Source organism: Hordeum vulgare, chromosome 1H (assembly GCF_904849725.1).
Source record: "Hordeum vulgare subsp. vulgare chromosome 1H, MorexV3_pseudomolecules_assembly, whole genome shotgun sequence".
In the NCBI taxonomy this organism is placed as follows: domain Eukaryota; kingdom Viridiplantae; phylum Streptophyta; class Magnoliopsida; order Poales; family Poaceae; genus Hordeum; species Hordeum vulgare.
The window spans coordinates 361,688,728-361,715,355 of NC_058518.1; positions in this window are offsets into that span (position 1 = coordinate 361,688,728).

Sequence of the window (26,628 nt, forward strand, 5' to 3'; positions counted from 1 at the left end):
GTCATGTGCTATCCAAAAAGCTTGAGTTTGTTCAATTCACACCTCGTATGCAAAAGTTCTGACAATTTTAGTGTGAGGGCAGTTTTTTTGTGTTAAGCAGAAGTACCACTATGGTGGAAGCGGTAGTACCGCTCGGGCGGTACTGCCACCCTCCACTTCCGCCTTAGTATCGCTTATATTTTTCTCTCTAATACGTCTCCATCATATCTATAATTTTTTATTGTTTCATGCCAATATTCTACAACTTTCATATACTTTTGGCAACTTTTTATACTATTTTTGGGACTAACATATTGATCCAGTACCGAGTGCGAGTTCCTGTTTGTTGCATGTTTTTTGTTTTGTATAAAATCCATATCAAACAAAGTCCAAACGCGATAAAAACTTATGAAGATTTTTTTTGGAATATGTGTGAATTTTGGGAAGTGGAATCAACACAAGGCGGTGCCCAAGGGGCCCACAAGCCAGAGGGGCGCGGCCTGGGGGTAGGGCGCGCCAGGGTTGCTTGTGGTCACCCTGTAAGGCGGTTGATTCCCTTATTTCGCTGCAAGGAATCTTATATCCAAATAAAAATCGTGTTAAAATTTCAGCCCAATCGGAGTTATTGATCTCCAGGAATATAAGAAAGGGTGAAAATCCAAAACCTAGAAGGAAGAAGCAGAAAGAAATAGAGAGAGAGATCCAATCTCGGAGGGGCGCCATCGAGGTCAAGGACCATAGGGGAAATCCTCCTCCCATCTAGGGGGAAGACAAGGAAGAAGAAGAAGGAGGGGGCTCTCTCCCCCTCTCTCTCGGTGGCACCGGAACATCGCCGGGGCCATCGTCGTGACGGCGATCTACACCAACAACTTCGCCGCCGTAATCACCAACTCTCCCCCCTCTATGCAGCGGTTCAACACCTCTTCTCACTGTTGTAATCTCTACTTAAACATGGTGCTCAATGCTATATATTATTTCCCAATCATGTATGGCTATCCTATGATGTATGAGTAGATCCGTTTTGTCCTATGGGCTGATTAAGGACCATCATTGGTTTGAGTTGCATGTTTCATTATTGGTGTTGTCCTATGGTGTTCTCCGTGTCACGCAAGCTTGAGGTATCCCTGGTGTAGGGTGTTGCAATGTGTTCATGATTTTCCTATGGTGGGTTGCTTGAGTGACAGAAGCATAAACCTGAGTAGGTGGGTTGTTGCATATGGGAGTAAAGAGCACTTGATACCTTATAATGCTATGGTTGGGTTTTGCCATAATGATATAGTAGTTGCAGATTCTTGCTAGAGTTCCAATCGTATGTCCATGTGATTCAAGTAGATAAAGTATGTTAGCTTATGCCTCTCCCTCATATAAAATAGCAATAATGATTATAGGTCTAGTTATCGATTGCCTAGGGACAAATAACCTTCTTGTGACAAAACAATCTCTACTAAGACCAACTTACTTGTTTCTTTATCTTAGCTGCCCCTAGTTTTTATTTGCGTGTTCTTTATTTTCTTGCAAACCTATCCTATCATGCCTACAAAGTACTTCTAGTTTCATACTTGTTCTAGGTAAAGCGAATGTTAAGCGTGCGTAGAGTTGTATCAATGGTCGATAGAAATTGAGGGAATATTTGTTCTACCTTTAGGTCCTCGTTGGGTTCGACACTCTTAATTACCAGAAAGTCTACAATTGATACCCTATACTTGTGGGTTATCAAGACCTTTTTCTGGAGCTGTTGCCAGGGAGCAATAGCGTGGGGTGAATATTCTTGTGTGTGCTTGTTTGCTTTATCACTAAGTAGATTTTATTTGTTGTTTAGCTTTTTTTCTATCTTTAGATATGGGTAGGAAACGTAAAATGCCAAAAAAATACATGCACTTGCTGCTACAAATGTTGAGGAACCACTAGTGTTCCGTACCACCTAACAATATTACTTGGGTCATCTTTGATCCATTTGTGCTCGTGCTGAAACCCCAACTAGCTTAGTTGAGTGAAAATCATTAAATGGGCATGCTTATTATGTGCGACACCGCTTCTCTCAAAAAGGAAAACTTTTATGGCATCATATTAATACTTTGCAATGCTATGCTTGGAATTTAGCGGAATTTAAGATTTTACTTGCTGTTTTGAAGACTCTAAAAACAGATTCCCTATCGATGTGAGTTTAACGATAAATGAATCATATCTTATTATGCCAAGGGTGTTTATAATTACTATGATATTGAGCAAATTGAAAATTTTGTTGCATTTAAGGGTGCCTTTGAAATTGCTTCTTTGATTGAAAAGTATGATGCTACTCTTTACAAATCTGAAAGTTTTGCACTACTTAGATATTGCTATGAAAACTATGCTTCTAATGCTTATGTTAAGCCATATATTAAGGACTCCTCCGCTGTCCAATAAGAGACCAATATTTTGCAGGAATCTATGGAAGAAGAAATTGATGACACTATGAGCTCATTGGATGAAAAAGATGAGGAGGAGAGTGAAGAAAAAAAGGAGGAAGAGCGGATTAGCTACCCGTGCCCACCTTCTAATGAGAGTAACTCTTCAACTCATACATTGTTTAATTTCCCTTCATGCTTACCGAAGGATGAATGTTACGATAATTGCTATGATCCCTTGGATTCATTTGAAATATCCATTTTTGATGAACTTGATGCTTGCTACGCTTGTGGCCATGATGCCAATATGAATGATGATTATGGAGATGAACTTGCTATAGTTCCTTATGTTAAGAATTAAATTGTTGCTATTGCACCCACACATGATAGTTCTATTATCTTTTTGAATTCTCCCAACTACACTATATTGGAGAAGTTTGCACTTATAAAGGATTATATAGATGGGTTCCCTTTTACTATTACGCATGATGATTTTGATAGATATAATATGTGTGTGCTTGCTGCTCCTACTTGCAAGTATTGTGAGAGAGGAACTACATCTCCACCTCTCTATGTTTCCAATACGATAAAATTGCAAGAAATTGTTCATAGTATGCATTAGCCTTTACTTTGTGTGCATGAATTGTTCTTTTATGACATGCCGATGCATAGGAAGAGAGTTAGACTTTGTTGTTGTGTGATATATGTTACTTTGTGCTCACTACTAAATTACAAATCATTGTTAATTAAAATTCACTTTGATATACCTTGGGATCCGGGTGGATCAATTGCTTGAGCACTTTATGCCTAGCTTAATGGCTTTAAAGAAAGCACTACTAGGGAGACAGCCCGGAAGTTTTAGAGAGTCATTTTATTCTGTTGTGTGCTTTTACATAGTTTAAAAAACAAAAAAATAAAGAGGGGAACCTAAAACTTTTTCAAAGAGAAAAGTGAAAGTGAGAGAGACGAGCATTGTTAAAATGGGAGCATGCCATGAACTTTGTTCATGCCCATCGAAACCTTGTGAATCTTAATTACACAAACTTTTCAACAAAAATAATTATCCTCTTGTATAAATCCATAGTATTATAAAAATAATGTGCCAAGATTTGCCTTTAGGAAGATTAGATTGCTTGTTTGGTGTGTGCAGTGCAAAACAGAAACTTTGGGTATGGTTTGTGAATTTACATTTTTTACTGTAATGTCCAAACATTCTGAAATTTTTACACAGTACTGATATGCAATTTTTTTATTTTTCCCTAATTGTTTTTAATTTTTAGAGTTACATGAGTATGGTGAATGTACAGATTACTACAAACTGTCCTGTTTTTGACAGATTTTGTTTTTGTTGCATTGTTTTGCTTGTTTTGATAAAACTTTCAATTGTATTAGTGGCACAAGCCATGGAAAAGTTATATTACGATAGATACAATGGAAAAACAAAATATGAATTGGTTAGCAACAGTACTTAAAGTTATAATATGCTTTATTATTACTAACGGATCTCACGAGGGTTTTGTTAAGTTTTGTGTGATTGAAGTTTTCAAGTTTTGAGCGAGATCACGATGGATGAAGGAATAAGGAGTGGAAAGAGACTAATATTGGGGACTCCTATGGCACCCCAAGGTAATATTCAAGGACTCCCAAGTAACTAAGCTTGGGGATGCCCCGGAAGACATCTTCTTCTAACAACCATCGGTAATTTTACTTGGAGCTATATTTTTATTCGTCACATGATATGCGTAAATCTTGAAGCGTCGTGTGCTTTTTATTTTTCTTTTAAGAATGCATCATGCTGGTATGAGAATGTCCTTGGTTTATTTATAGAAGTCTCTTTTCACCTCACTTATATCTTTTGAGTATGGCTTTATAGAATGCTTCATGTGCTTCACTTATATCATTTGAAGTTTGGATTGCCTGTTTCTCAACACATAGAAAACCGTCATTTGGAGAATGCTCTTTTGCTTCACTTATATTTGTTAGAGTGTGTGCATATATTTTGTAGAAAGAATTAAACTCTCATGCTTCACTTATATCTATTTAGAGAGTTAACAGGAGTTGGTCATTCACATGGTTAGTCATAAAATCCTACATAAAACTTGTAGATCACTGAATATGATATGTTTCATTCCTTGCAATAGTTTTGTGATATAAAGATGGTGATATTAGAGTGATGCGAGATAGTAATTGTGGATTGGTAGAAATATGTGTGTTAAAATTTGTGATTCCCGTAGCATGCACGTATGGTGAACCGTTATGTGAAGAAGTCAGAGCATGATTTATTTAATGATTGTCATCCTTTGTGTGGAGGTCGGGATCATGCGATGGTTAATTCCTACCAACTCTTCCCCTAGGAGCATGCGTGTAGTACCTTCTTTCGATGACTAATAATTTTTTGCAATAAGTATGTGAGTTCTCTATGACTAATGTTGAGTCCATGGATTATACGCACTCTCACCCTTCCACATTTGCTAGCCTCTCTAGTACCGCGCAACTTTTGTCGGTGCATTAAACCTACCTTCCTCAAAACACTAGTAGAAAATGGCCCATTTGTCCCGGTTCCAGAGGCCCATTAGCCCCGATTCTTGAACCGAGACTAAATGATCGGGAGTAAATCCCAAAACCTTTAGTCCCGGTTCGCTTACGAACTGGGACCGAATGGTCTCCACGTGGCCGCTGCGGCGAGCCCGGGCAGGAGGTTCTTTAGTCCCGGTTGGTCACACCAACCAGGACAACATGGCATCCACGAGTTAGCATCTGGCCGGAGCTGGGGTTTTGGGCTTTTTTAACGTGGGGGGAGGGGGGTTGGAGGGTTAAATTAGTGGTTTCATATTGTGTTAGCTAGCTAATAGAGAGAAGTGTCCTCTCTTTCTCCGTGCTAGGTCGACGCTAGCTACTATACATATAGAGAGAACATGACGCTAGCTAATAAGAAAATGAAGGAAACCATTTACAATACTTAACAACTTTTACAATGCCTAACACCATCTAGCTAAGATCCAATCACAAATAGTTCACATGGTATTCTCCGTCACTAGGTATGACGTGGTCAAGAAAGAATCCCCCCAATTCCTCTTTAATTGCTTGTATGCCATCATCTGATAGGGGTTCATCCCGCTTCTTTCAGATCTAATTTAAAGAAGGGGGTCAATACATGCATATATATTAATAAAACTCAACACAATTGATGGTAATATATAAAATAAAATTGTGAATATTATTTATGTACTTCAAATTGTTCGTCAGAGATGCCCCGCCCAGAGGTCGAGAGGCAAATGAACTCGCATACGTAGTATGCACATTTTTCAGTCCCAACTACGTGGTAAAAGCACTTTACGAGAATATATAGAGTTCAATCAAACTGATAAGCAAGCATGGTAATGATATATTGATGAAAAATTGAATCAATTAGAGATGCGCGGAACTAGCTAGTACTACTTAGTGGGGGTGCGTAAATTGCAACTCTTTGGGTATACCGTGAACCTTATTCGTGAACTTCTTCCAAATCCTACCAGGCAAAGAAAATGATTACTTGATATCAGGAAAATAACGAAAGTTGCATGCCGGTATGGTCCCGGTATTGAGTGAACTTACTTCTTGAACATTGCACTCATGTCCGCATAAGCCTAGGGATCTTTACGTCTCGAGTGTAAGACACTTACTTGTGCCGCGTCAAGCTTAATGGATAGCAGAATCCAGTGGTAACTGCACATGCATATATAACTCATCAATTACATTTACTAATTAACCTCGAGTAAGCGAAACCGAGTATACAGAGAAGACAACAACACTCACCTGAAGTTGTAAGGAAAGAGTATTTCCCTTTTGTTTTGATTTACAAGTAACAAATTTAGCAACTTAACCTCGGTCTCTTTGATTTCATTTCGTACCGACAATACATTTACCGATTCTGGGCTAATGAACCCAACGTCGAAGATTCCTTCTTTTTTTAATTCGACGATCTTCAATCTGCATAATATATATAGTGAGGATAATTATAGATACATGCAATGAACGAGCTGAGCTATAGACTTAACTATAGAAGTAATACTTACAAACAGTAGGAAGTCAGGAGTTGTTTATCGAGGGCCAGGTCATTGTATAACTGAAATAACTCCTCAAATTAAACAAGCAGCACTCCAGCTCCAATGAATTCGTGATCTTTTTTCACTCTCATATACACAGATGTTTTCTCCCTGAAGATCTTCATGTACCACTCATGCAATTCGTGCACCCTCGGTGTTAGAGCAGGATGACCAGGTTTACCGAGAGGCTTCCCGAGCACGTATTTATATTTTTCTTCCTTTCTTACCTCAGTCATCTCAAAAATTACTGAATCATTCACGTAACCACCAGGATTGGTACCGGGCAGCAACCTCGAATCATTAGCGACGACGATATCGCTAGACACCTTGAGTGGGGGGCACGATTGATTCTTCTGTTGGCCGAGCTGGGGAATTGTTTTCCCACTTCCTCGTTTTTCTAACATTGCATCACTGCTAGCCGCCAAAGCGGCGGCGGAGTCTGACTTCTGCTTGAGAGAAGGTGGAGGAGGCGACATCTTTCTTACTTGTGTAATTTTCGGCAGAACGGCGACGACGTATGTCTTCCTCTGTTGTGGGGGAGGCGGACTGCTCCGACACGCCCAAGGAGGAGCCGAAGGAGGAGGAATTCTCCGACGCGCTAGAGGAGGAGTCGAAGAAGGAGGCGGAGTGCTCCGACGTGCCGGAGGAGGAGCCGAATAAGGAGGCAGACTACTCTGACGCGCTAGAGGAGGAGCCGAAGAAGGAGGCGGAGTGCCCTCATGCACCGAAGGAGGATCCAAAGAAGAAGGCGGAGTGCCCTCACGCGTCGGAGGAGCCGGAGTGCCCTGATCATTCACCGGAGGAGGATGAGGAGTGCCCTGATCAGTTGTCAGAGGAGGATGAGGAGTGCCCTCATCACTCGCCGGAGGAGGAGGAGGAGGCGTCCAGTTTGGAAGATTGATGTACTCCTTCGGCCATAGACATGTACTCCTCAAAGCATGAACCAACTTATTCTCGTAGCTCGGGCTGCTCAAAAATCCTTCTTTACTTCATCCGCCATCACAAGAGCATAACCACGTGGAATCAGACAGGACTGAAAAGTTCCATTGGATTGAGGAGGTGCAACAACGCCGATAGCAGCCTTGAAAGTGAGGTTCCGGCATTTCGTCAAAAGCTCGCAAGGTTGAGACTCCATGATAGTATCCACGGGGTAGCCAGGAGCCGTGAAGTCAGGCTGAACGAGCTTCGTGGAAGCCACGTTGCTTCTCCGCTAAGATGGCGGGGTAAATTTTGGGGTAGTTTCGTGCCGCTGAGATGGTTGGTCGACAGCTCGCTCGCTCTGAAGTTCCTCTAGAATTTGTAGTCTTGCATTGATCTTCTGCATGTCGCTCAGCTCCGCTTTCCTCTTTCTCGCTCGGCTTCTGTAACCGGCTGCGTCGGGAAACCCAACCTTCCACGAAACGGAGCCTCGTGTGCCTCGTGTTCATCCAGGGTGCTCAGCATTCGCTAGGGCCTCAGTCAGCTCGTCCTTCTCTCTTTCAGGAAAGAACGCCCCTTCATGCGCTGCGGTGATATAGCGCAGAAGCTTGTTGATGGGTGTTGCAAGTTGATCGTCCGTCCAACGACACTCCCCTGTTTCAGGGTCCAAAGTTCCCCCCACTCTGAAGAACCAATTCCTTGAACGGTTGGGCCAGTTCCATGTGTGCGGTTGGACCCTTTAGCAATCAGGTCATTCTCAGCTTTGTCCCACAACGGACGGCCTTTGAGGTAGCCACCTGCCCCGTGTGATGGTGATACTACTTCTTTGCAGCATTGTTCTTGTTTCTCTGTGACATTTCCTTACTATTGTTTGATGACTTGTAGGCCACAAATGCGGACCACTGATCTCTAATCTTCTCAAATCGGCCGGCGAATTCTGGAGTCTTCCCTTTGTCTACATACTTTGATTTCAACTCTTTCTTCCACCTCCTGAATAGTTCTGCCATCTTCTTAAGAGCACATGCCTTGATCAGTGGCTCTATAACTGGCTTATTCGGATCCTCCTCTAGCGGTAGCGTGAAATTTTCCTTCAACGTGGTCCAAATATCATCTTTCAGCCTATCGGTGGCATAATAACCTTCAGGGACGTTGTCTCCCTTAGGCTTATTCCATTGCTTGATGCTGACCAGGATGTTGTCCCTGGCAATAGCTCCGCACTGAGCAGAAAATGTGTCCCTGGTCCGCTTGGGTTCAATCGGTTGGCCATCGTTCGACAGTTCTGTGATCGTGAACTTTTGATCCTTGCCCAACCTTCTCGTCGGGCCTCGTCTCGTTACGAAAGTTTGGCTTGATTCGGACTTTTCAATAGCTCCCTCCTCCGTTCGGTCACCGGAGCCGTCATCATGGTCTCCTTCCTTCGGGATTCGGTAGTCACCGAAGCCATCATGATAATGTCCTTCCTCCTCCATTGTTCGATCACCGAAGCCATCATGATAATGTCCTTCCTCCGGTATTCGGTAGTCACCGAGTTCGCTGAGCAAAAATTCGACATTACTACCGTCGTCGTGGATTATATCCCCCAAAATTTCTTCTTTTTCCCTGTCTCTTGGAATATCCATTGTTTCTACAAATATTACAAAGTGGGGGAAGCCCTTTATACATAATCCCAAATATTAACATAAAAACTTAATTTGTAACTTAATCTAATCTAAATATTTTTATAATTTTTATAACTTTATTTGCTATTGAAACTGAATCTAATCTAAATATTTTTATATTTTTTATAACTTGTGTCACATTGGGGAGTTCAAAAATGTACCCAACATATTCTAATATGACTATAATACACACACATGGATTCGCAATTAGACTATGTCTTCTCACACACATGGATTCACAAATAGGGAGATGGAGAGATCAATGGACGTGCTACCGGTACGTCGACGGGCGACGAGGGCGGGCTTCGGAACGACGACGACGATGGGCTCGAGGGCTACGACAATGACGGCGACGGCGATGACGGGTGGCGAGGGGCGACGACGATGGGCTCGGGGACGACGATGGGCTCGGGGGGCTCAGGGGCGACAGCGAAGGCGACGGCGAAGACGGGCTCGGGAGCGACGGCGACGGCGATGGGCTCAGGGCGACAACGGGCTCGTGAGCGACGGCGACGACGGGCTCGTGGAGGAGGCGCGTGCCGACGGCGACGGGCTCGAGTGCGACGGCGACGAAGAGAGAACGGGGGGAATGGAAGTTGGTGGAAATTTCGACAACTCCCGCAATATACGAACATCTTTATTCTGGTTGGTGGCCCAAACCAGGACCAAAGCACACCTTTAGTCCCGAGTTGTTACACCAACCGGGACTAAAGGTCAATTTCGACAACTCCCGCACTCTATGCAAAACCTTTGGTTTCGGTTTATGGCGCCAACCGGGACCAAAGCCACACTTCCGCTGGCCCAAAAGGGCGGGAAGAAGAGTACTTTCGTACTGGTTAGTGGCTAGAACCGGGACAAAAGGTCCGTCGGTCCATTTGATATTTTCCGTACATTTACTGATTTTTGTTTTGAGCTAAATGACCCTTAAATTGAAAAGCACTACAAATGAACTCTGAAAATGTTGAAAGTTGGCATGGTATAATAATTTCACCCACATAGCATGTGCTAAAAAGTTGAGAGGGTTGCGGCAAAAACACGATGCACATCGTGTACAAAACAGACAATTTCTTTCGAAGTATTAGGGTTTCATACGAAAACTCATGTGTTACAAAGGGATTTCATTTTTTAAAACTTATTTGAACTCCAGACTTTTTGTGTGTTCGAAATGCACCATTCAAAGACACATCATCAATTTTCAACTATTTCTCACTTCATTTGGTATTTTTCATGCATTTACTGATTTTTTTGAGCTAAATGACCCTTAAATTGAAAATCACTACAAATGAACTCCAAAAATGTTGAAAGTTGGCATGGTATCATCATTTCACCCACATAGCATGTTCTAAAAATTTGAGAGGGTTGCGGCAAAAACTGGATGCACTTCATGTACAAAACGGACAATCTCTTTCGAAGTATCACGGTTTCATACGAAAACTCATCTCTTACAAAGGGATTTCATTTTTTTAAACTTATCTGAACTCCAAACTTTTTGTGTGTTCAAAATGCACCATTCAAAGACACATCATCAATTTCAACTATTTCTGACTTCATTTGGTATTTTTCATGCATTTACTGATTTTTTTTGAGCTAAATGACCCTTAAATTGAAAAGCACTACAAACGAACTCTGAAAATGTTGAAAGTTGGCATGGTATCATCATTTCACCCACATAGCATGTGCTAAAAAGTTGAGAGGGTTGCGGCAAAAACTGGATGCACTTCGTGTACAAAACGGACAATCTCTTCGAAGTATGAGGGTTTCATACGAAAACTCATCTCTTACAAAGGGATTTCATTTTTTTGAACTTATTTGAACTCCAGACTTTTTGTGTGTTCAAAATGCACCATTCAAAGACACATCATCAATTTTTAACTATTTCTGACTTCATTTGGTATTTTTCATGCATTTAGTGATTTGTTTTTGAGCTAAATGACCCTTAAATTGAAAAGCACTACAAATGAACTCTAAAAAGGTTTAAAGTTGACATGGCAACATCATTTCACCCACATAACATGTGCTAAAAATTTGAGAGGGTTGTGGCAAAAACTAAATGCACTTAGTGTACAAAACGGACAATCTCTTTCGAAGTATAAGTGTTTCATACGAAAACTCATTTGTTACAAAGGGATTTCATTTTTTTGAACTTATTTGAACTCCAGATTTTTTGTGTGTTGAGAATGCACCATTGAAGGACACATCATCAATTTTTAACTATTTCTGACTTCATTTGTTATTTTTCATGCATTTAGTGATTCTTTTTTAGCTAAATGACCCTTAAATTGAAAAGTACTACAAATGAACTGTGAAAAGGTTGAAAGTTGGCATGGTATCATCATTTCACCCACATAACATGTGCTAAAAAGTTGAGAGGGTTGCGACAAAAACTGGATGCACTTCGTGTACAAAACGGACAATCTCTTTTGAAGTATGAGGATTTCATACGAAAACTCATTTGTTAGAAAGGGCATTTCATTTCTTCACTTTTTCTTCGCTTGTGTTCCTTGCTTATTGCACCGTAACCATGTGTAATCTTCATCGTTTAACAGGGTGCTTGGGTCAACCTTGACTTTGAAGGGAGGAATTTCATAAAACTTTTCATAATCTTCACACATGTGTGTCTTGCCCTCCAATCCCACGATGTCTCTTTTTCCTGAAAGAACTATGTGGCGCTTTGGCTCATCGTATAATGTATTCGCTTCCTTATATTTTCTTTTTCTCGGTTTGGTAGACATGTCCTTCATATAGAAAACCTGTGCCACATCATTGGCTAGGACGAATGGTTCCTCTGCGTGCGCAAGATTGTTCAAATCCATTGTTGTCATTCCGTACTGTGGGTCTATCTATACCCCGCCTCCTAACAGATTGACCCATTTGCAATGAAACAAAGGGACCTTGAAATCATGTCCATAGTCAAGTTCCCATATGTCCACTATGTAACCATAATATGTTTCCTTTCCCTTCTCGGTTGCTGCATCAAAGCGTACACCGCTGTTTTGGTTGGTGCTCTTTTGATCTTGGGTGATCGTGTAAAATGTATTCCCATTTATCTCGTACACTTTGGTAAGTCAATACAGTCGAAGATGGTCCCCCCGCCAACGAGTACAGCTCATCAGAAACAGTGTTGTCACACATGAGACGTTTTTGCAACCAACTGCTGAAAGTCCTGATGTGTTCAAATGTAATCCAGTCGTCACACTGCTCCGGGTGTATGGAGCTTAGAATATTCTTGTGTTCATCGACATACGGGGTCACCAAGGTAGAATTCTATAGAACTGTGTAGTGTGCTTGAGAACAGGAATGCTCGTACGTACACATTATTGACTCCGCTCCTAATACGACTCGCGGTATATCACATATACCTGAGGTAAGTACCCGATCATTATCTTTCTCCTGACGGTACTAAACAAGGAGGTCCACTCGATTGGTACCCAGCCCACATGTTGTACGTCTTACGAGCACCGACTCTGGACAGTATCAACCATGCGGGGACCAACGGTGTGCCTGGAACTCATAAAAATGGCGTAGTCGCCCTTCCTGTCACGACCCCATCACGAGAGTGACGACAATCACTCTCGTTGCTAGTAATGTTGTTCTTTGCTAGTACCGACCAGAGTAATCAACAAAGCCCCGTCCCATAAAGGGGTAACGTGGTCGCACAGGTGAGGTTGGGACGGTCAACACATCATAAATCTAATCCCATTTCCGAAACCTTACTCACAAAAAACACCAGTGCACCACTTCACCAAAAGTGGCAACCCATCTCATCATCACCCTCGAGCATTAGTGGCACCCGACGGGTTTTTTCATAAACCTTTGATTTAACTCATGATCATGCTCATGTAATGGTTCTCTAACTCTATTAGTCAACATGATAGTAGCATGATCCTCATAGATGGTAGGATCAAGCTCATCATGCTTGTACTCCGAGGAGCCATATGTATAACATCACCATCATGCAAGTGCTTCGAAGAAGCCTTCGGTACCATCACAACAATGATGAACCGACACTATGATCACATGCAAAGGAAAAGTACTTGCTATTCTAGCATGCATCAATTCATATGCTCAAGTCATGGTCAAAGGGCTGCTTCCCTTGCTCACGTAAGTCCTCGGGGTCTTCGAGGTCTTCCGCTCCAACTCCGAATACTTCGTCTATCGTCAACTATCGTTGGAAACAACCATAGTAAGCCATATAGCAAGCAGAATAAAAGTGTTCTATAAATAGAAGTTTTATTTTTCTTGGACCTCTCTGGTCATAAGAAAAATACCTGAATCATTTCATAGGATATTTGGATCCTCAAGGATTTTTGAATAGGTGAAAGGAGCAATAGGTGATTATTGAAGGAGCTACAGAAATCATTGTGTTAAAAATGAGTGAAGGCACCCATTTAACAGAGAATGATTTTAGAAATATTTAGGAAGTGGTTTCACTGTATTTGGAGATGGTATGAATATACTAGAATTTCTAATGTGGAATAAATAGCAATAGGAAGCTATTCATTTACTGCAACAGAAATAAGTCACACAAAAATGTTGGCTAGGGTTCTAAAAATAGGGAATGATTTAAGAAGGCTCTGGAAATTTGAATCACTCCAATTGGAGTAGATTTGAAGCCTATGGGGTTTTTGAAAGATGGGGTTAATAATTTCCAGATTTGGATTTTAATTAACACACCAGAGAAACATGCCTTGGAAAAATGTGCAAAGCACATGGGTGGATAGAGTTTGAATTTAGGAACCTGCAGAAATTTGAATCGATGAAATTGGAGTTAGAATGATTTTATGATGGAATTTACGAGTTAAGAAAAAACAGAAAAAAGAAAGAAGAGGAGCTAATTCCCTCGGCTAACTAGCGCACAGAGCGCTAGATAGGCCTTCATCCGACCCAACAGCTCGATCCGGCCAGGGAGGAGCCACGCAGGAGGCGGATTTCTGCCAGGGCGCCTTCGCTGCCTGGTGGCTCACTCCTACTGAGGCGTGACCGCCTGGGACAGCCGGCCTGGCCGCGTCTCGCTAACAGTGGGCCCCATCCGCAGGTCTTCTTCATCCTTGTGCTGGAGCAGGGGAACCACGGGGAGAGGGAGAGAAGGCCGCGTGGCGCCGCATCTCCGGTCGTTCCCTGCCCGAGGAGAAGCACCGGCAAGCTCGCGGCACCTCGCTGCCCCCATGCCCAAACAGGGTGCCCGCAGGGGAGGTCTGCAGGGGAGGCCCGCGGTGGTCGCCGCGGGACGCCGACGGCTCATGTGCCCTCGGCACCAGCAGCGAGGGGGAGGGGACCGGAGGGGCTTGAGGGGTACGGCTCCGCTGGGAGGAGCCCCAGGGAAGCTGCACGCGAGGGAATCCCTCCCTTGGCTGGCCCGGCCTGAGAAAGACCTTCAAGTGGCTTTGGTCACGGCCATGGCAGGAGGAGAGGAGGGCTTAGGAGGGGAATGGGGAGTTCAAGGGGCTCCAGGGAGAGAGGGAGAGTTGCCCTGGCTGCTATTGCGCAAGGGGAGGAGGAGATGATAGAGGGAAAAGGAAGGAGAGAGCTCAGGGCTCTCTGGAGCTCTGAGAGCACGGGAAATACATGCCTACCAGAAGAGTTTTGGGGGCCATGCTGGCGTCGGGGAGAGGTTGGACTGGTCAAATGGAGGTCTGCGGCGCGCGGAGACATGCCGAAATAGCCACACACAGCCTGCAGGAGGAAGACAAGGTGCAGAGCACCAGTTTTGCATGTCCAGAAGGTGGTCACCAGGGCCACTCACACCCACAGGTTTGCAATGACTAGCCAAACATGTCCAGCACGCAAGGCATACATGCAGAAAGGTAACTCTGGAGTTTGGAGGCTAGTAAAGTTGGTTTGAACTAGTTTTGACTGCTGCCAAGTTTCTAACAGCATACTTAGAGCTCACAAAAATTGGTCTTAGGAAGGGAGCCTTGGGGAGAAATTATGTCTGGCACTGTTAACTATGCAAGAACTACAACACTGCCAAGTTTGAGCTCAAGAAGTGAAGGGTAGCTTGTACTAGATGTACAAAGCTATATCTCAGCTAGAAATGAACTTGAAGAGGTGCTGCTCATTCCTCCCACATAAGCATTCCATCTATTGGTTCCAAATGATGCTTTGGCATGGGATAGATGCTCCGGAAAGAGTTGGGAGTGATAGCTCAAGCAGAAGTATGAGAAGAGAGGTAAAACAGTGCTTACAAGGGTGAAAACGAGAGAAACTTACAAAGGAACCTTCTCCAATAATTGACCAGTGGCCATGGGGAAGTTACTCGAGGTAAAATATGACTATGTGAGACTGTGGTAGAAAGTTGAGCTCCAGGGTAAAAGTGAAAGGGGCAAAATAAGCCAAATTAGTGAGTGCACACAAGGTGTTTGATCTCTGGTTAGGCTACCAGATGGATTCCAATGGTTATGAAACTTAAGAGGGTCAAATAATAGATGAAAATAGGCTTGCACACCAAATTTGGGATTTGCTGGAGAAGTTTTCCAATGTAGACTTGGAAAACCCTAGAAATGGGTTTCTGCTTGGAACCCTATTCAAATCAATTCCCACAAATCCAATATTTGGTGTAAGGGCATTATTTGAGCATTAAGGCATGCACAAAAAGTTTGAGGTCAATTGGAGAAACTTTATAATGTAAAGTTTACCAAAGCCAGAAATCAACAGAGAGGGTTTTGAGGGTCTTAGGACAAGTTCCTCTAGTCTCCTTGATGTACCACTTGGTGTGGATGCCTTATTGGAGTATTGGAACATGTCCACCAAATTTGAGCACAATTGGAGACACTTCACAATGTAGAGTTGCTCAAATTTGATTCTGGACATACAGGGTTTTAGAGTGATTAGGGGAGCCAAATCAACTTGGATTGAAATGAAACTTAGCAAGATCATCAATAATATCATAGATGACATGCTAGAGTTTTACTGGAATTTATTGAGAATATTTCTAATAGAAATATTTCAAAAGCTTGAAATAGGCAGGAATGGTTTTGGAGGGGTTTACCCAATATTTTGAACATGACCATGTGTTGAAACTCATAAATATGGAATAAATATATCCACTGAGTTTCCCTAAATTTCCTTAAATATTTTGAAGGCAATAAAAATAACTTTCCTTCATAGGAGACCATTTCCGGCCTCATAGAAGGGCTTTTAAATAAAATAATAAAACATCTTTTTAAAATAATAATATGGTGGTTTTTGGAAGTCATTTTGATAATGGTTTTAAATAAAACAATTGGTGCAAAAGAAACTCCCTAATTTGAGGACTTGTAGTACAAACCTCATCTGAGGGGTTTGAAAGTTTAATTCAAAGAAAAGTTTTTTTTTTGGTGAAAATAATATTTGGTAAAAATAGATATTTGTTCTAAACACATGGCATGATCATTAGGCAGGAGGTCATGGAATGAGGAGGTGATCAGGAGAGTGACAGGATTTATTAGGTATCAAACACAACCATGCAAACAAGCAAGGCAAACAATAGTCACTTCAAGCATCACAAGTATTTCACCAAAATTTTAATTGGTCCTAAATTTTGAAATAAGTTAGTTAATCAGGAAGGCCAAAAACTGGGTGTTACAGACCTTACCCCCTTAAGAAAATCTCGTCCCCGAGATTTCTAGGCTAGGGGTTGGTGAGATACAGAATCTTGAGTCGGAGGTAGTCTTCATGTCTCCATGTTGCTGTGGTGGTCTTGAGGTGTGTGATGATACAACTTAGAATGTTTCGCACGTCCTTGCCTGATCGTGGGTGGGGTCTGGTAGTAAGTTAGGCTTGACCGAGGTCAGGGCTTGGTGAACTAAGTCCGTGCAAGGTTTTGGCTTGCAAGTGCATTCCAAGTCATAATACGTGGCAAAATAGTGTGTCTGGGTTATGGTCCTGGGCTTCACATGCTGGTTAGTGACATCAAGATGTCTCGTGTTAGAACGCACTGCCAAAGTCTTCGCATGGTTTCCTGCTTACGGGGTAGTCCTTGACTTCCCTTCGGCAGTCAAGCTATGGTCGTAAATAGTCTTCGTAGGATTCTCGTGAAAGGGTCCGGGTTGGGTCTCACCTACGAGTCTAAGCTCGGAGGCTCAGGTCCAGAATGGTCCTGCCATCTTGGGGGGGTTGCGAGGGGTTCTGGATAAGCTAGCTACCCAAGAGTATAGACAAGTCATCCATTCCCAAGGTCTACGACTCAGCGGATGGGTGGATTACCTTAGACAGGTCTTCACCATGACTTACTAGTACTCGCATCCTTGATTTGGACCAAGGAGAGGTCGTCTAATTATTTCGCTTGCCCAAAGACTTCGTCACCTTGAATCGTCGAGGCTTCTTGACGTCGTTGATGTAGTCGGTGCACGGTCGGTAGTTGACTTCTATTGCTTCATCGTCGGTGTCGTGGCTCTCTTGTCACAGTGGTTCTTCGTCTTGACTTGAGTAGGATAGACTTTCGTCGTCTTGGGACTGCCTCAAAAAGTCCACCTTCTCGAGATATCACTGTACCCTTGTGAGGCATAACAATCGGCATTCTTGGGCTTGTCCAAACATGACTAAGGTGTTCTTCCTCTTACTGGGTGAATAAGTATGTCATTAGTGAGGATGACAACATATTTTCCCCAAACAAGACGTAAGCACAGTGCTCAAGAGTCAGGTGAGGAAAACGGGGACTTTCTATGGGCGGTACTGGCCATATTTTAATGACTTAGAGTCGTCTTCTATGGTCGTAGTCCGTCCATCTCGTGGCTCATCAAAGCTTTAGGGTCTTAAGGAACTTAGGACGTGGGCGAACAGTTATCATCTTATCTCTAAGCACATCCCTTAGATGCCAATAGTTCGACCTCTAATCTTGGGACGATATCGCCTCATCTCATAAACATACCATCCCACGTGGGTCGACTCCACACCGCTCATGCTAGTCAACTCTGGGTTGAAGGAAGAACTAACCCAAACTCTATAAGTATGGCGTAGCAACGATGCACATGCATCACTAGGCAAGAACCTCGGGGAGGCATACAAGTTCCTACGATTGAATTTAGGACGCAACAATTCAAAATGTCCATCTAAGTCATCCAATGGACAGGGTACTACATTACTATATTAAGGAAACACATAGCGTACCAATCCAATAACTTGTTTCCCTCCTATGAATCCGATCAAGAAATACATCAATCTGGTCAATCATGACTAGACTCACCACTCCTACGAATCCAACACTGATGGGGTTTACATGATCTCTTGGAGACCTCATAATCCCCATATTACTGCAAGGATTACGTCATAGCATACCCACCAACTTCAATAATCATGGCCATCTAATCTCCAAGGCCAAACCACATAGGTTGTAAATCAATTTGACCGCTCCAAGTATACGCACTCTATATCCATCGAGAAACATGGTATCATGATCGAGATTATCAGGCTAAATCAAATTTACTCCGAACCATGTGGTTTCTGTCATCCTCAACACTCTATTAAGATTACCTATTTAAATCCAAGGCTCAAATCCAATATGAAGTCTACTTGTTACTCCGAGTCATCATGGTAAAGGCATCAAGCCAACTACTTGCTAAAGTCATGTATGCCACCGAGAATGTTGTTGTTCGCGATAATGATTGTCCTACTAAATCCATTCTTACTCCAGGTTATGTAGGTTATGCTACTATACCAACTTGTTCCACCAAGTTTACCTACCTTTATAAGGGTCTCACGATCCACCAAAATAGTCTAGCTATATCCTCAAGACACATATCATCATCACCATGACAGTCTTTAGTCCATACCCTAATATATCAGAGAACGATCCTCTTATGGCATCACGGTTACAGTGCTAGCTTAAGATTGAAGGATACTTGTTCATGGTGATCACTCGTTCCATAAGGAACCCGGTGCTAAGATGGGTTTATCGGGGACCTGCACGTGTTCTGACAAGTCCCTGTACTAGACACGTGACCAGAAAATTTGAGCCGGAAAGGCTTGTGGAGGTTAGTCTGGTCTAGTGTGGTTTTCCAATATCAAGGAAAAAAGCATCACTTCTACAGTTACGTGCGGTTAGGCATAGCACAGTCAGTGTCTTCAGTGTCAGTCGTCCTTCGAAGTGAATCCTTGGTGCATCTTGCCTTGCCGTCATCAGTTGTCGAGAGGGGTGAGAGAGAGAGCACAGAGGGGAGTGTCTAAGGGTCTCAGTGCAATCAAACAAGCCTTGAAAAATCAACTCAAACAAGTGCTAAAATTATTTTGAACATCAAAATAAGACAAGTGATATAACCGCATGCTTGTTGCCTAAGCAAAAGCGCGACTCATATCAAAGCACAAACAACAAAAATAAGCAACACACAACATGGTCCATCCGAACCATTTCACGGACTCGACTTCACATAGGGAATTCACGACTTACCTTATCCTAGGTTCTGGGACTCGACATTCGTGCTTGCTTCTTGCTCCGGAGAGGAGTCCGCCAATTCTTCTGGACCTTCTCATGGTGTTGTCACGCCTCTTGTTGACGCTTGTCGAAGCAATTCACTTGAGTTATAAAGAACTCTTGTCGTCTTCTCGTCTGGGAAGTTGCTGACGAAGGTAGTTCTTCATTGCTATCATTGGAAGGGTCTTCTATTGTCTTCATGATCTTGTCAGTGTCTTCTCTTCTTCCGAGGCTTCGAGAGTCTCAAGTGGACATCTTCATGCACCGATATTTGCATGACATGATAGAGTTCTGATCTGTCAATCATGCTAATTGCGATGTCAACACCTAGAGCGGGGGATGAAGAGAACCGTTTTCCTGCTCACTAAGGTGAGGCGGACCAAATGGTAAGGTTCTCATCCACCGGTGGCGGTCGACACAATTCCTTATAACTGACAAGGTCACTCTATTAGTGATGCAGATCAAGGTTTGCATAGGTTGTGTCCAGACTATCATAGGCGAAAGTGGCATCACTCTGGGACAGTGTCCAGGGTTTCACCATCTTCTAAGCCTCGATGTCCTTGTTCCTCATGGAGGTACTTCTGTTGGCGTCGTCTGGTCGCAGAGTTGTCTTCTCTATCTTTCAGCACATGTGTTTGCCTCGAAAGGTAACTTCATTCCGGGCTGCTCACGAGGATTTCACTTTATCCCGTGGTCAGAAGGCATAAGGTACTAGCGACCATTTGCATGTTTTGAAAAAGTAGACGGGGAGGGTGAGGAAAATAAGAGTGGAAGGCTAGAGCATAGCCTTCATTTTTCTTTGAATATTTTAGGAGAGTTGAGAAAATATATAGGTTTTGTAAGCATTTTTTAAGGATCTGGAAAGCAGTTTTATCCTAACTAACGTCCATGCTAACTAAGGGCTTCCTACAGTCAGGATGGCTCTAATACCAGCTCTGTGGGGACCCCGACTTACGAGTCGAGATCGCCGTGCTCAGTGATCCCAGAGATCAATGCTCATCGAACACAGATACCGAATAAAAGAGTCTTACATCCATACATACCATTTGATACAATAAATGACCACTACGGTCGAGTCTTACATATATAGGGCATTAAAGGCCTACACTTGAAACTGAACCGATAGCGGAATTATTGGTTGAAAGCGTGAACCCATGCCATCAGCCTTAACCTACAGGCATTCTGACTGGGAAACATCCTAGCTCGCATGAACGTCACCGAGTTAATCTTCACCATATCCTGCCTTTCACACCAGGTCAATGAAATAACCAGTGGCAAGCCAATGAGTACTTTGAATGTACTCGCAAACAACCCATGATATGAACAATGAAAGTGAAGCACAACAATAACATGCAGCTTTGATGAAATGCAACTTGGTGGGATGATCATGTATATGCATCAAGCTAAAGAATTACTCTTGAAGAAAAGGTTACAGATGCCATCGCATCTGTCAAGTGCTGAACACTCCGGGTTCACCCTATATGCCAAGTCACCGAACTTGGTCATATCGTTTCATCTAGTAACACCAGTTACCACGCATACACACACACTCACACTTGGTTTATGCGGAAATGCTGGACGTAGTTTAAGCAGGATTACCCAACTGTCCTTGACAGTGGACACGACTATTCGAATAGTTTGACACTCTGCAGAGGTTGCCCGCTGTACCCACGAGAACCGGGAAACTTCCATGTCATCCACTGATACGTCTCAAACGTATCTATAATTTTTTATGGTTTCACACTGTTATCTTGTCTTCTTTGGTTGTTTTTTGTACCTTTTATATCTTTTTTTGGACTAACTTATTAATTCAGTGCCAAGTGTCAGTTCCTGTTTTTTCCGTGTTTTTGACTCTTTTCAGATCTGATTCTGGAACGGAGTCCAAACGGAAGAAAAACCCCGAAATGATTTTTTCCCGAACGGAAGAAGATCAGGGGGCCTTTGGGCCAGGCCAGGTGGGCTCCAAGGAGCCCACAAGCCCCCACTCCGCCACCAGGGGAGGCGGCGGTGGGCAGGCTTGTAGCCTCCCTGGCCGCCCCCTGACCTAGATCTTTGGCCTATAAATTCCCAAATATTTCGCAAAAAACCAGGGGAGCCTCGAAAATACTTTTCCGCCACCGCAAGCTTCCGTTTCCGCGAGAACTCATCTGGAGACCCTTCCCGGCGCCCTGCCGGAGGGGACTTCGTAGTTGGAGGGCTTCTTCATCATCATCATCGCCCCTCCAATGACTCATGAGTAGTTCACTTCAGACCAACGGGTCCGTAGTTAGTAGCTAGATGGCTTCTTCTCTCTCTTGGATCTTCAATATAAAGTTCTCCATGATCTTCATGGAGATCTATCCGATGTAATCTTCTTTGGCGTTGTGTTTGCCGAGATCCGATGAATTGTGGATTTGTGATCAGATTATCTATGATATATATTTGAGTCTTTGCTGATTTCTTATATGCATGATTTGATATCCTTGTAAGTCTCTCCGAGTCTTGGGTTTTGTTTGACCAACTAGATCTATGATTCTTGCAATGGGAGAAGTTCTTGGTTTTGGGGTCTACCATGTGGTGACCTTTCCCAGTGACAATAGGGGCAACAAGGCACACATCAAGTAGTTGCCATCAAGGGTAAAAAGATGGGGGTTTTATCATTGGTTTGAGATTATCCCTCTACATCATGTCATCTTGCTTAAGGCATTACTCTATTCTTATGGACTTAATACAGTGGATGCATGCTGGATAGCGGTCGACGTGTGGAGTAATAGTAGTAGATGCAGAAAGTATCGGTCTACTTGTTTTGGACGTGATGCCTATAGATGTAATCATTGCATAGATATCGTCACGACTTTGCGGGGTTCTATCAATTGCTCGACAGTAATTTGTTCACCCACTGTCTACTTGCTTTCATGAGAGAAGCCACTAGTAAACACTACGGCCCCTGGGTCTATTCACATCCATCATTTACACCTCCGCTTTTACTTTGCTTTGTTACTTTGTTGCTTTCAGTTCTCACTTGGCAAACAATCTATAAGGGATTGACAACCCCTTCATAGCGTTGGGAGCAAGCTTTTGTGTTTGTGCAGGATCTTGTGATACTCCTCCACCGGATTGATACCTTGGTTCTCAAATGAGGGAAATACATACCTCACTGTGCTACATCACCCTTTGCCCTTCAAGGGAACACCAACGCAAGGCTCCAAGGCCACAGGGGAAATCCTTTGCATACTTGCCTAGGAAGTTCCTTAAGGCATAGCCCCAGCTGAAGTATTCCTGGTGCCGTCGACACACCTGTTTCTAGCGCCATTGGAAGGACTTTTGTGCATTAGCGTAGCTGACATCATCCACGACTCGCGGTATATCACATATACCCGAGGTAAGTACCCGATCATTATCTTTCCCCTGACGGTACTAAACAAGGAGGTCCACTCGATTGGTACCCAGCCCACATGTTGTACGTCTTATGAGCACCAACTTTGGACAGTATCAACCATGCGGGGACTAGCGGTGTGCCTGGAACTCATAAAAATGGCATAGTCTCCCTTCCTCGCACGACCCCGTCAAAAGAGTGACGACAATCACTCCCGCCACTAGTAATGTGGTTCTTTGCTAGTACCGACCAGAGTAATCAACAAAGCCCTGTCCCATAAAGGGGTAACGTGGTCGCACAGGTGAGGTTGGGACGGTCGACACATCATAAATTTAATCCCATTTCCGAAACCATACTCACACAAAACATCGGTGCACCACTTCACCAAAAGTGGCCACCCATCTCATCATCACCCTCGGGCATTAGTGGCACCCGACGGGGTTTTTCATAAACCTTTGATTTAACTCATGATCATGCTCATGCAATGGTTCTCTAACTCTACTAGTCAACATGATAGTAGCATGATCCTCATAGATGGTAGGATCAAGCTCATCATGCTTGTGCTCCAAGGAGCCATATGTATAACATCACCATCATGCAAGTGCTTCGAAGAAGCCTTCGGTACCATCACACCAATGATGAACCGACACTATGATCACATGCAACGGAAAAGTACTTGCTATTCTAGCATGCACCAATTCATATGCTCAAGTCATGGTCAAAGGGCTGCTTGCCTTGCTCACGTAAGTCCTCGGGGTCTTCGAGGTCTTCCACTCCAACTCCGAATACTTCGTCTACCATCAACTATCGTTGGAAACAACCATAGTAAGCCATATAGCAAGCAGAATAAAAGTGTTCTATACATAGAAGTATTATTTTTCTTGGACCTCTCTGGTCATAAGAAAAATACCTGAATCATTTCATAGGAGATTTGGATCCTCAAGGATTTTTGAATAGGTGAAAGGAGCAATAGGTGATTATTGAAGGAGCTACAGAAATCATTCTGTTAAAAAGTAGTGAAGACACCCATTTAACAGAGAATGGTTTTAGAAATACTTAGGAAGTGGTTTCACTGTATTTGGAGATGGTATGAATATACTAGAATTTTTAATGTGGAATAAATAGCAATAGGAAGCTATTCATTTATTGCAACAGAAATAAGTCACACAAAAATATTGGCTAGGGTTCTAAAAATAGGGAATGATTTAAGAAGGCTCTGGAAATTTGAATCACTCCAACTGGAGTAGATTTGAAGCCTATGGAGTTTTTAAAAGATGGGGTTAATAATATCCAGATTTGGATTTTAATTAACACACGAGAGAAACATGCCTTCGAAAAATGTGCAAAGCACATGGGTGGATAGAGTTTGAATTTAGGAACCTGCAGAAATTTGAATCGATGAAATTGGAGTTAGAATGATTTTATGATGGAATTTACGAGTTAAGCAAAAACAGAAAAAGAAAGAAGAGGAGCTAATTCCCTCGGCTAACTAGCGCATAGAGCGCTAGATAGGCCTTCGTCCGGCCCAACAGCTCGATCCGGCCAGGGAGGAGCCACGCAGGAGGCGGATTTCTGCCAGGGGGCCTTCGCTGCCTGGTGGCGCACTCCCATTGAGGCGTGACCGCCTGGGACAGCCGGCCTGGCCCCGTCTCTCTGACAGTGGGCCCCATCCGCAGGTCTTCTTCCTCCTTGCGCTGGAGCAGGGGAACCGCGGGGAGAGGGAGAGAAGGCCGCGTGGTGCCGCGTCTCCGGCCGTTCCCTGCCCGAGGAGAAGCACCGGAGAACTCACGGCACCTCGCCGCCCCCATCCCCAAACAGGATGCCCGCAGGGGAGGTCTGCAAGGGAGGACGGTGGTGGTCGCCGCGGGAGGCCGACGGCTCCTGTGCCCTCGGCACCAGCAGCGAGGCGGGGGCCAGAGGGGCTTGAGGGGTACGGCTCCGCTGGGAGGAGCCCCAGGGAAGCTGGAGGCAAGGGAATCCCTCCCTTGGCTGGCCCGGCCTGAGCAAGACCTTCAAGTGGCTTCGGTCACGGCCATGGCAAGAGGAGAGGAGGGCTTAGGAGGGGAATGGGGAGTTAGAGGGCTCCAGGGAGAGAGGGAGAGCTGCACCGGCTGCTATTGCTCAACGGGAGGAGGAGATGATAGAGGGAAAAGGAGGGAGAGAGCTCAGGGCTCTCTGGAGCTCTGAGAGCACGGGAAAGACACGCCTGCGAGAAGGGGTTTGGGGGCATGCTGGCGTCGGGGAGAGGTTGGACTGGTCAAATGGAGGTCTGCGACGCGCAGAGACATGCAGAAATGGCCACACACAGCCTGCAGGAGGAAGATAAGGTGCAGAGCACCAGTTCTGCATGTCCAGAAGGTGGTCACCAGGGCTACTCACGCCCACAGGTTTGCAATGACCAGCCAAACATGTCCAGCACGCAAGGCATACGTGCAGAAAGGTAATTCTGGAGTTTGGAGGCTAGTAGAGTTGGTTTGAACTAGTTTTGACTGCTGCCAAGTTTCTAACAGCAAATTTAGAGCTCACAAAAATGGGTCTTAGGAGGGGAGCCCTGGGGAGAAATTATGTCTGGCAGTGTTAACTATGCAAGAACTACAACACTGCCAACTTTGAGCTCAGGAAGTGAAGGGTAGCTTGTACTTGATGTACAAAGCTATATCTCAGCCAGAAATGAACTTGAAGAGGTGCTTCTCATTCCTCCCACATGAGCATGCCATCTATTGGTTCCAAATGATGCTTTGGCATGCGATAGATGCTCTGGAAAGAGTTGGGAGTGATAGCTCAAGCAGAAGTATGAGAAGAGAGGTAAAACAGTGCTTACAAGGGTGAAAATGAGAGAAACTTACAAAGGAACCTTCTCCAATAATTGACCAGTGGCCATGGGGAAGTTACTCGAGGTAAAATATGACTATGTGAGACTGTGGTGGAAAGTTGAGCTCAAGGGTAAAAGTGAAAGGGGCAAAAGAAGCCAAATTAGTGAGTGCACACAAGGTGTTTGATCTGTGGTTAGGCTACCAGATGGATTCCAATGGCTATGAAACTTAACAGGGTCAAATAATAGATGAAAATAGGCTTGCAAACCAAATTTGGGATTTGCTGAAGAAGTTTCCCAATGTAGACTTGGAAAACCCTAAAATGGGCAGAAATGGGTTTCTGCTTAGAACCTTATTCAAATCAATTCCCACAAATCCAATATTTGGTGTAAGGACATTATTTGAGCATTAAGGCATGCACAAAAAGTTTGAGGTCAATTGGAGAAACTTTATAATGTAAAGTTTACCAAAGCCAGAAATCAACAGAGAGGGTTTTGAGGGTCTTAGGACAAGTTCCTCTATTCTCCTTGATGTACCACTTGGTGTGGATGCCTTATTAGAGTATTGGAACATGTCCACTAAATTTGAGCACAATTGTAGACACTTCCAAATGTAGAGTTGCTCAAATTTGATTCTGGACAGACAGGGTTTTAGAGGGATTAGGGGAGTCAAATCAACTTGGATTGAACTGAAACTTAGCAAGATCATCAATAATATCATAGATGACATGCTAGAGTTTTACTAGAATTTATTGAGAATATTTCTAATAGAAATATTTCAAAAGCTTGAAATAGGCAGGAATGGTTTTGGAGGGGTTTGCCCAATATTTTGAACATGACCATGTGTTGAAACTCATAAATATGGAATAAATATATCCACTGAGTTTCCCTAAATTTTCTTAAATATTTTGAAGGCAATAAAAATAACTTTCCTTCATAGGAGACCATTTCTGGCCTCACAGAAGGGCTTTTGAATAAAATAATGAAACATCTTTTTAAAATAATAATATGGTGGTTTTTGGAAGTCATTTTGATAATGGTTTTAAATAA